At 42.6% G+C, this 10,927-nt stretch overlaps 2 pseudogenes; one reads left to right on the forward strand and one right to left on the reverse strand.

The window, feature by feature from the left end:
• The first annotated feature begins 1,195 nt into the window (after nt 1-1,195).
• Nucleotides 1,196-2,923, forward strand: LOC101081751 (annotated as a pseudogene).
• A 5,540-nt stretch (nt 2,924-8,463) lies between these two features.
• Nucleotides 8,464-10,448, reverse strand: LOC123380057 (annotated as a pseudogene).
• Nucleotides 10,449-10,927: the final 479 nt, after the last annotated feature.

Here is a 10,927-nt window from a genome sequence, read left to right on the forward strand (position 1 = left end):
CCTTTGTTGTCCTGTGTTACTGGATAATAGTTGTTCTAATTGGCCAATGACAGTTAGTAGTGGGTGTAGAGATACTGTTCTGAATAATAGTAAGTATTCACGATAACCACGCTTCTGGTTAGAATGAATTTATTGATTATAAGGGAAAGGGAATATAAGGAATTAAACAATTATATAGTAAACATATAGAGGGAGAGAAGTACAGAGAAGAACAAAGAAGGCTTAATACATCAAATCAAGTACTTAACAACATCCAAACTTCTGACTGGGGAAGCCCCACGTTGAACAGCCCGGTTGGAGTCCCGATTGAGGGGACAATCCGGATTGTGATTTATGGTTAGTCATTAAGTTTGCCTATGTGCAGTCCTGAGCGAGCTGGATTTTTGGTTTCTTTTATTATATCTCACAGTTCTAAGAGTCTGGGCATCTGCATATTCCTCTTCCCCGCCTAATCCATTCCACGGGGCCAGCCTGGTCTGGCTCAAGTTGGTGAGGCATGGTAATCCCACTTGGCGTCAGGAACAGAAGGGCCAGTTCTGACCCCCAGGCCAGATATGGAGTACAAGCCAACTAAGCGCCCCCCTTGATTGTGTATATGTGGCTCTGGGGAAAAACACATGACAAGTCACATAAACAATTTCTGTACAAAACACTAAGAGATGTCTTAGTGAATGTCTGTATTTTTACATACTGTGTAGAAGCAACCCTAAGATCTCATGGTAATCAAGGTTGATTATCTTAGCCAGTACATTAACTCCTTTCTGTGATCGCTTCCGTGGAGAATTCAGGCTATCCAAGTGGTAGGTACAGCTTCTGGTTCAGTGGAACCACCTTGCATCCCCTGCCAAGTGTTCCTCTTTTGGGAATTAGAACCTAGGAGCCTAGGCTTATGGAACTGAAAGCACAAATGCCACAAGTGGGCTACAGAGTGTGATGATAAGAGGGGACACTCACATTCCTCTTTGTTCTTGTACTTTTGTATTCAAGTTATTGGAGACATACTACCACATGTCAAGTATTGGAATAGCATCTACACTGCATCCTGGAGGTCAGAGTCTCAAGTCTTCGGTGTATTGTTCCTAAGCAGGCACCCTAGCTGAACCTTTAACAGATCATTCCGCTATTTTTTTTCTTTTTTTGCATGGCTGCTTCTGAGTGATAAACCCATTTGTTAGAAGGGCATGGATGATCTTAAGAATATACCCTATAATCAACAACAAAGCGGACAGGTTCTCTTACATTGGCTACTTAAGAGTCACGCTGTTGGAAGCAACAACCTCTCCTTTTCCTCTCTGCCATCTGCTTGGCAGCTGCAAAGCAACAACTGTGTGTGAATGCATCTCCGTCCGTGTTGGCCAGGCTGGTGCTCAGATTGGCAGTGCTGGCTGGGAGCTCTATTGCCTGGAACACGGCATTCAGCCTGATGGGTAGGTGCCAAGTGACAAGACCACTGGGGGAGGAGATGACTCCTTCAACACCTTCTTCAGTGAGAGGTTCTGGCAAGCATGTGCCCAGGACAGTGTTTGTAGAGCTGGAATCCACCGTCACTGATGAAGTTCACACTGGCACCTACCACCAGCTCTTCCACCCCGAGCAGCTCATCACAGGCAAGGAAGATGCTGCCAATAACTATGACCAAGAGCACTACACCATTGGCAAGATGATCATTGACCTTGTCTTGGATTGAATTCAGAAACTGGCTGGCCAGTAAGCAGGTCTTCAAGAGCTGCTTAGTTTTCCGCAGATTTGGAGGGGGAACTATTTCTGGGTTCACCTCCCTGCTGATGGAACTTCTCTCTGTGGATTATGGCAAGAAGTCAAAGCTGGAGTTCTCCATATTTCTGCCCCCCACCCGAGGTTTCCACAACTGTAGCTGAACCCTACAACTCCATCCTCACTACCCACACCACCCTGCAGCAGTCTGATTGTACCTTCATGATAGACAATGAGGCCATCTATGACATCTGTTGTAGGAGCCTCGATATTGAACACCCAACCTACGCTAACCTAAATAGGTTGATAGGTCAGATTGTGTCCTCCATCACTGCTTCCCTCAGATTTGATGGAGCCCTGAATGTTGATCTGACAGAATTCCAGATCACCCTGGGGCCCTATTCCCACATCTACTTCCCTCTGGCCACATATGCCCCTGTCATTTCTACTGAGAAAGCCCACCATGAACAGCTTTCTGTTGCAGAGATCACCAATGCATGCTCTGAGCCAGCCAACCAGATGGTGAAATGTGACCTTCGCCATGGTAAACACATGGCTTATTGCCTGTTGTACCATGGTGATGTGGCTCCCAAAGATGTAAATGCTGCCATTGCCACCATCAGGACCAAGAGTATCATCCAGTTTGTGAATTGGTGCCCCACTGGCTTCAAAGATGGCTTAATTACCAGCCTTCCTCTGCGGTACCTGGTGGAGACCTGGCCACCAAGGTACAGCAAGATGTGTGCATGCTGAGCAACACCACAGCCATTGCTGAGGCCTGGGCTCTCCTGGACCACAAGTTTGACCTGATGTATGCCAAGCATGCCTTTGTTTACTGGTATGTGGGTGAGGGCATGGAGGAAGGAGAGTTTTCTGAGGACATGGTTGCCCTTGAGAAGGATTATGAGGAAGTTAGTGTGGATTCTGTTGAAGGAGAGGGTGAAGAAGAAGGAGAGGAGTACTAAAGTTAAAAAATCACAAAGGGACCAGTTTTACAGGGAAGCTTATTCTGCTTTGCACATTGAAAAGTTGTGCTCTGATCAGTTAATTTGTATGTGGCAGTGTATACTCTCGTATACAGTTATTGATCAATGCTTTAAAACACAACACTTTGTTACAGATCCAAGCTATTCATTTCTCTGATGGGTTTGAATGAAGTATTCCCTGTCTTAAATGAAAAAAGAAAAGAAAAGAAAAAGGATAACACAAAACAGGGTGTGTCGATAATTTTATAAGCCTAACTAAGCTTTATGTGAAGAATCTGAATACTCTTAGCAGAGAAACATACTATGTTTTGTTATTGGATACAAACGTAAGAGATCAACTAATTCTACTGCCCCATTTTACGAAAGAAAATGGAGGCCCAGATGGAAAAGAGTGGCTTACTGTGGGGTAATAGCTAATCAACGGATGAATTTGTGCTGCATCCAGGTTTTTTGACTTCTAGGTCCTTGAAAATTTCATTCTATAACATCATCTTTAAAGCAAACAAACAAAACATGGATTCATCTTTTGAAATTTCAAAGTGGATTTTTAGATGCAAATTGGATTAGTTCCGAGGTTGCAATTATCTTTGTTTATCCTTTGCCACGATAGATAGTAGAATTGTGGGGATTTTTTTGGTTGTTGTTCCTGGAAGTGGTACAGTTGTCCATGGGGAAGCAAGGGAAACATTTGTCTTCAGGCAATAATTACTTTCCACTCTTTCAGGGCTTTGTTGAAATCTCACCTCCTCCAGCAAGCCTTCCCTACATTCTTTAGTTTATGGCAAACTTCTCTTAATTCCCACGGGAACAATTGGCCATCTTTTTGTTATTTTTACTGTAAAACAATTATTACAAGATCACAAGAAAATAAATGAAAAGAAAAAAACTAACATTCTGTCATTTCAACAAATTAAACCATTTTCATTTTTCACAATTACATTCAGCATTTTGTATGCATATGTAATTTGTATGCCACTGGATATTTTTGTAATCATGGCATAGATACATATTTGTCGTCATTTCCGCATTTGGCAATGCACGATCACTTTTTCAAGTTGCTACGTGATTTTCATAATTTTATTTTGAATAGCATTACTCATTACCTTTTGGATATTTCATAGGAATATTGTAATTAACATGTCTGAGTGGACTCAGCTTTTCCATTCAGCATCATGCAGTTTTAGGCAGAAAAAGTCCTCAGCTTCTGCGTCTCATTGCTATCCACTGCTTCCATTGGGTTGAAAAGTCTAATTTTCTACTGCCTAAATATTTCATAATCAAAAACTCTTTTTTCCCACTTCATCACTGGCTTAGACTTCTTGAGGCTCGCCAGTCCAATTTCAGTAGCGCTCATTCCTACTGGTATCCTCCTTGTGGAGGCATAAGTAATCTTTCTAAAATGAAAATGTGATACAATACTTCTCTGCTTAAAAACATTCAGTGGTGGGGTGGCTGGGTGGCTCAGTCGGTTAAACGTCCAACTTTGGCTCAGGTCATGTTTTCACAGTCTGTGAGTTCAAGGCCCGCATGGGGCTCTGTGCTGACAGCTCAGAGTCTGGAGCCTGCTTTGGATTCTGTGTCTCCCTCTCTCTCCGCCCCTGCCCTGCTCACACTCTGTCTCTCTCTTAAAAATAAATAAACATTAAAAAAAAACATTCAGGGGCTCCTGGGTGGCTCAGTCGGTTGGGTGTCCGACTTCGGCTCAGGTCATGATCTCACGGTTCGTGAGTTCGAGCCTCGTGTCGGGCTCTGTGCTGACAGCTCAGAGCCTGAAGCCTGCTTCAGATTCTGTGTCCCTCTCTCTCTCCGCTCCACCCCTGCTTGTGCTCTGTTTCTGTCTTTCAAAAATGAATAAACCTAAAAAAAATTTTTTTAAAAAACATTCAGTGATTTTCCTTTGTCTGTGAGGAGGTTGTCAGTACTTGAAACTGGGGTTATTTTGCACAAAAATGTAGATTTCTGGTTCCTCTTGGGGAATTGAACATCTGGGCACAGTGGGTCTGCTTTCCAGCATGGCACCAGAAAGCAGAAGCTGAGTGGAGGCTGTTTCTACAGACAAGGCAAATGCTCCCCAATGTGACCGGGAGGTCCCCTCAATCTGTCTTGGTGCTCATGGGCTTTGAGTGTGAGATCCCCTTACCGTCTAAGCCAAAGCCTAAATTCCTGTGAATGGCCTGAAGGTTCTTCATCACAGGCCCTGTTGAGTTCTTTAACCTTATTATTGCCCTTATCAAGAGATAGAGAGGGGCTCCCAAATGTGCCTTGTAATCCCCACCATCTTTGCTCACCTTTGCATTGGCTAGGGGAAACTCTTTTTCTTCCTTCCAGACTTGGCTGCATCATCACCTCCTCTCTGAAGACCATCCTGATTTCTAAAAGCTACCAGGTGGCAGAATGATCTGGAAAGGCATTTTCCTTCTCATCCTATTCTATGACTAGTTTTTCCCTGCTCAGGCGAGGAGACCAGGCAAGAAGGTTTCTCTTGCTGCTGCCTCCTTAATCCTTCTCCACTCCTTTTTGTCTGGCTCTCTTCTCTGCTTTCCTAATCCTTTCCTGTCTATTTAATTCAGCAAAAGTTTATAGAAGGGCTGCTGAGGGCTGGATGAGTGAGGGGATGAGTAAGGTTCCTGCAGTGGTAGGGCTTGCATCTGTGTAAGACCAGCAAATGTGTGATGGTGGCACATGAACAGGTGCTTTAAGTCAGATATGAGCAGTGTGCTGTGAACAGGTGCTGGTGTTGGCCAGCCCTGTTTGGCAAAGGCAGGGAAAGACGATTGCTTACATTTAAAAGGATTTCTTAACAGGATAATGGAATCATGTGTTCCTCATAACTCTGTCTTCTGCTTTCTTCTCATCTGTAGATGCCCTTCTAAGCCTCTCTAATATTTCATTTTAGAATGTGACAGGTTGTCTGATTTTGAATCTAACCTCATTACTTATCTCTGTGACATTTGCTAGACCACTTAAATTCTCCATGTCTGTTTCTTAATTTTTTTATTAAAAATTTTTTTTTAATCTTAGAGCAAGAGTGTGCATGAGCGAGGGAGAGGGGCACGGGGAGAGGGAGAGAAAGAGAGAGAGAGAGAGAGAGAGAGAGAGAGAGAGAGAGAGAGTCTTAAGCTGGTTCCATGCCCAGTGCAGACCCCCTACTCTCCAGCTATGCAAGCCGGAGAACTAGGGGTTATACTTGATTGTTCCTCTTCATCCTCATCTATCCAATCAACCACCAATACCTGTGACTTCTTACTCTGAAAGGTCGCTTATATTTGTCCATTTCTTTCTGTTTTCACTGCCTTCCACCCTAGTCCAAGTTACTATCATTTCTTTTAGAGTAAATGCAATTACCTTCTTATGGAGCTATATAATTGCTTAATGAGACAGAATATTATTTTCACCTGGTTTCCATTATAAAACATGCTCTGTCTTCATTGGAAGAATGATTGGAATAGAGGACCCCCCCCCAAATGCAGTCCCCAAACTTGAATCATATCACTGTTAAGGATATTAGGTGATACCAAGATATAGTAGGGCAAAAGGAAAGTAATTTTTTTATGAGCATAAGGGAAAGAATTTTGTGGTCAAATACTCAGTAGAGCAGAGGAGGATAGAAAAAAGGAAAGAGAAGGGAGGAGTAAGGGTGAATAACTAGAAGATGATAAAAATATGAAGGCCAGTGAAAATTCATAGCATGGAGAGCCAATAAATATTTTTTAAATGCTATAGCTTATGTCTCCAGGGCTTACAAAGACATAAAATGCTATAGCTTAATTGTCATTCTCATGTGCTTTGCTGAGAACTAAATCCTTCCTTCTTCCTTGTTCCTCTTATGAAAGTTTTCAAAATCTTTTAAGAATTTGTGAGGGTATACTCTGTTTTGGGGCAACTGAACCTAGTTTTATGAGTAGGTTAATGCAGAGGAGCCATGAACCCAGAAGGCAGAGGTGGTCATGAGCAATAGGCCATGGGAAGTTCCAGAAACTGGAGCAGAACTTTGGTCTTCTGTTAGGTCATGGGATTGTTCAGAGCTTAAGACAATTATTCCTAGATCTCCAAAGAGACGAGGGGTCTCCAGCTGACATCTGACTGACATTTGCGTCTACATAAAATTGTTCCTTCCTACGTGACAAAATGGTACTCTGAGAGAAGCATGTAAATCTAGTTTCTTTTCTTCTTTGCGAAAATACACAGCCAAATCATTACCTGTTTTAATTTCAGGATCGAACAAATCAGAAACTGATTGGGAAATGGCATTCCCATTTTATTCACTGGATTTATTCACAGCTCTGCTTCGTAACTGGGTTCCAAGGGATTTGCCAATGGGAAGTAACTGAACTTCTCTGTGACCTCATGTTTCTCATCAGTAAAATAAGGGATTTAGGCCAACCATTGTTTTCTAAGCTTTGATCTATATATCCATATAACAGAAGATGTGGGAACTTCCCATTTCCATTCACAGCTAGAATGACTGTATGTCCGATTTACTTCATATAGGCCCGGTTTGTGCCTGTTTCCTGGCATCATTATTAATCATGCCCCATTTCACTCTCAAAGATGTCCAGATGTGGATAATAACATCACAATTTCCCTATTAATAGGAATTCCTGGAATAGAAAATTTTAGGTCAAATAATTTTAAGCAGGTGTTTTAACTGCAAAACTTTGCAGATTCTTTAATATGCTAATGTGTCTCACACTTCTTCAAAAGAGAGGGGTTGTAGTTTCTAGGATTTTGGCTTCGGATCCTTATTTTGCTTCTTCTGGGAATAGGACAATGGGACTTATTTTGGGAAAGAGTATTAAATCATCTTAATTCAGCAAATATTTATCAACTACGCTGTGCCAAGCCCTGGAAGAGGCAATGTAGAAATAGTGACGGGTAGAACCTAACTTTGCCTCAAAGTAGTTTATAGCCCGAACCGTGGGAATTAAGATTGTACACAAGGAACTGCAGTTCAAGGTCACATTCTAGTTTTTTTTTTTAACTTTTTTTTAATGTTTATTTATTCTTGAGAGAGAGAGAGAGAGGGAGAGAGAGAGAGAGACAGAGTGTGAGCAGGGGAGGGGCAGAGAGAGAGGGAGACACAGAATCTGAAGCAGGCTCCAGGCTCTGAGCTGTTAGCACAAACCATGAGATCGAACCCACAAACCATGGGATCATGACCTGAGCCGAAGTCGGACACTTGACCAACTGAGCCACCTAGGTGCCCTGGTCACATTCTAGTTTTAATATTTTACTATGATGCCATGTAATTAGAGGCCAAGATAAGATACAAAATTTAAATCCTAAATGAGTGGTATAATCTGTTAGCATTGTGTCAAGTGAAGGTTTCTTTCTTTCTTTTTAAAAATTGTTATTATTAATTTTCTTGCTCTTGGGTCCACATTCATTAGAACTTGGAAGCCCACCCAGCAGCCCTCCTCCTACTCCTAGAAATGTGGCCCTGAGGGCCTAGTAACTGGCCTCTCCAGAGCAGACAGCCCAGAGGCTCTACGGGGGGCCAAAACAAACAGAACACTAAGAAATGTTTTCTGGAAGGCATATGGCTCCTCCCACGCCTGCAGATGTTCACTCTGGTCTGAGTGCACATCCTCCCCAGAGCTTCCAGACCACCAGCGCCATTCCAGCACACCTTCTTCCCCCTCTAGCCCCAAGGCTTCCTTGTGCTAGGGCAGCCATTTGGCAGGGTTCTGGGGCCAGCAGAGGCTGTGAAGTCAGAGGGGGAGACGGGACCTGGGTACCTTTCCCACCGTGTCTTCTCCAGAGCCTAGCTGCTGAAGCATTCCTGCTGGAACTCCTGGAAGTCTTCCTCAGCTACCTTCTTCTTCATCTTGGCCACAGGCTGGTCACGGGCCTTGCAGCCCTAGTTCTGGCCCACAATCTGCTGAGTGACTGACTCAGCCACCGTGCTTTTCGCACTGGTTATAAACTTCCGGTTTACTCCGAGGTAGTCTTGACACTCTTGCTTCTGGAACTCAGCAAATGCCAACTTGGGCACCTTTCCCTTGGCTGAGTTCTGCGTGTTTCTGGGCTTGGGTTGCCTTTGCTTTCTGGCTGCGCTTCACTGGAGCCCCATTGGGCTTGGCCTGGCCTGGCCTGGGGTGCCTTGGGCACTCCCAGCAGCTCCAAACCCCACCGCAGTGGCCAACAACATGGCTGCACTTAGCTCCACCCACAAGCCCACAAATTATTATTATTCTTAATTCCAGTATAGTTAACCTACAGCGTTATATTAGTTCCAGGTGTACAATATAGTGATTCAATCAACACTTCCATACATCACCCAGTACTCATTACAAGTGCACTCCTTAATCCTTATCACCTATTTCCCCCATCCCCCCACCCACCTCTTCTGGTAACCATTAGTTTGTTCTCTATAGTTAAGTCTCTGTTTCTTGGTTTGTCTGTCTCTTCATTTTTCTTTGTTTGTTTTGTTTCTTAAATTCCACATGTGAGTGAAATCATATAGTATTTATCCGTCTCTGACACTTATTTTGCTTAGCATTTTATACCCTCTGGCTCCATCCATGTTATTACAATTGGCCAGACTTCATTCTTTTTTATGGCTGAATAATATTCTATTACATATATATGTTTTTTCCCATTATATCATCACACACACACACACACACACACACACACACACACACACACATCACCTCTTCTTTATCCATTTATCTATTGATCAATATCTGGGCTGCTTCCATAATTTGGCTATCATAAATAATGCTGCTATAAACATAGGGGTGTATGTATCACTTTGAATTAGTGTTTTTGTATTTTGGGGGCAAATTCTCAGGAGTGGGATTATTGGATCATAGGGTAGTCCTATTTTTAAGTTTTTGAGGAATCTCCATACTGTTTTCTAGAGTGGCTGCACCAGCTTGCATTCCCATCAACAGTGCAAGAGGGTCCCTTTTTCTCCATATCTTCACCAAAACTTGTTTAAGTGAAGGTTTCCTAGACCCAATACTTGGTGAATATATTCACTAAATCTCTCAGAATATTCATATAGTGGTCCAGAGAACCAGAATTTTCATACTTATGCAGGCCATCTTATTTTAAGATTCAGAGTCTTGGGGCGCCTGGGTGGCGCAGTCAGTTAAGCGTCTGACTTCAGCCAGGTCACGATCTCACAGTCCGTGAGTTCGAGCCCCGCGTCGGGCTCTGGGCTGATGGCTCGGAGCCTGGAGCCTGTTTCCGATTCTGTGTCTCCCTCTCTCTGACCCTCCCCCGTTCATGCTCTGTCTCTCTCTGTCCCAAAAATAAATAAACATTGAAAAAAAAAATTAAAAAAAAAAAGATTCAGAGTCTCAACAGTGCCTATGAGGAGATGATTGGTAGGGTTATTTGTAAAAAGATGTTGGAAATGCTACTTTGTTGAAAGTTCTTGTGAGTAGACTGTGATTAGACAGTTACTAGGAGATTAATTTTTGGTAGAATTGTTATGGTTAACTGCAATAATTAGCACTTAGTGGGAAATATTCACATGATAGTTTATTCACATATTAATTTATTTATTCCTTACAAGAATCAGATCTTATCAGTATTTGCTCTTTATAAAAGAAACAGTGAAGCCCCGACAGGTTGAAAAACTGACCCAAGTTTTCACGGCAGAACCAGGAATTTACACCCAGGCAGTTTTTCTCCAGAGCTTGCGTGCTTCTTCACCACTAAATGTCAACAGATATTTGTGTGGTTGACTGTGTGCGGGTTTCAGTGACCTCACCTTAGTGGCCTGAAATCAGCCATGGTGAGAGTGTTTACACCAAGAAATCAGTAAACACTACAAATCATAGCTTCTCCTCCCTACCAGAGTTGATCGTCAAACATTTACCAGCACCCCTGGTTGCAGACACATTTGGAAAGCTGGGACTGAGTATTGCAGGTTATTCCTTGGAGAATTGTTAGTGCTGTTTGTGTGTTGTCTGGGTATTTTCATCAAATGAGGATCCATTTTAGTCTGAATTGGAAGAGGATATGCAAAATGAGAATTCTCACGATCATTAAATAATTGGATCTGGGAGTCTTTTCAGAAAATTAAGTGCTCTATGCAGATATTTCATTTCAAGACACTCTGGGAAGGAGTTATTGTCCAACTGCAGTTCTGTTTATGCTTCTTTTGCATTTCTGAAACCCATTATTTGCATATTTCTCACGGCAATTACTTTGAATTCATACTCTAGTTATTTGTGTATGTGTATTTTCTCCCAATTAGACTACACAATCCC

Source organism: Felis catus, chromosome C2, assembly GCF_018350175.1.
Source record: "Felis catus isolate Fca126 chromosome C2, F.catus_Fca126_mat1.0, whole genome shotgun sequence".
NCBI lineage: Eukaryota > Metazoa > Chordata > Mammalia > Carnivora > Felidae > Felis > Felis catus.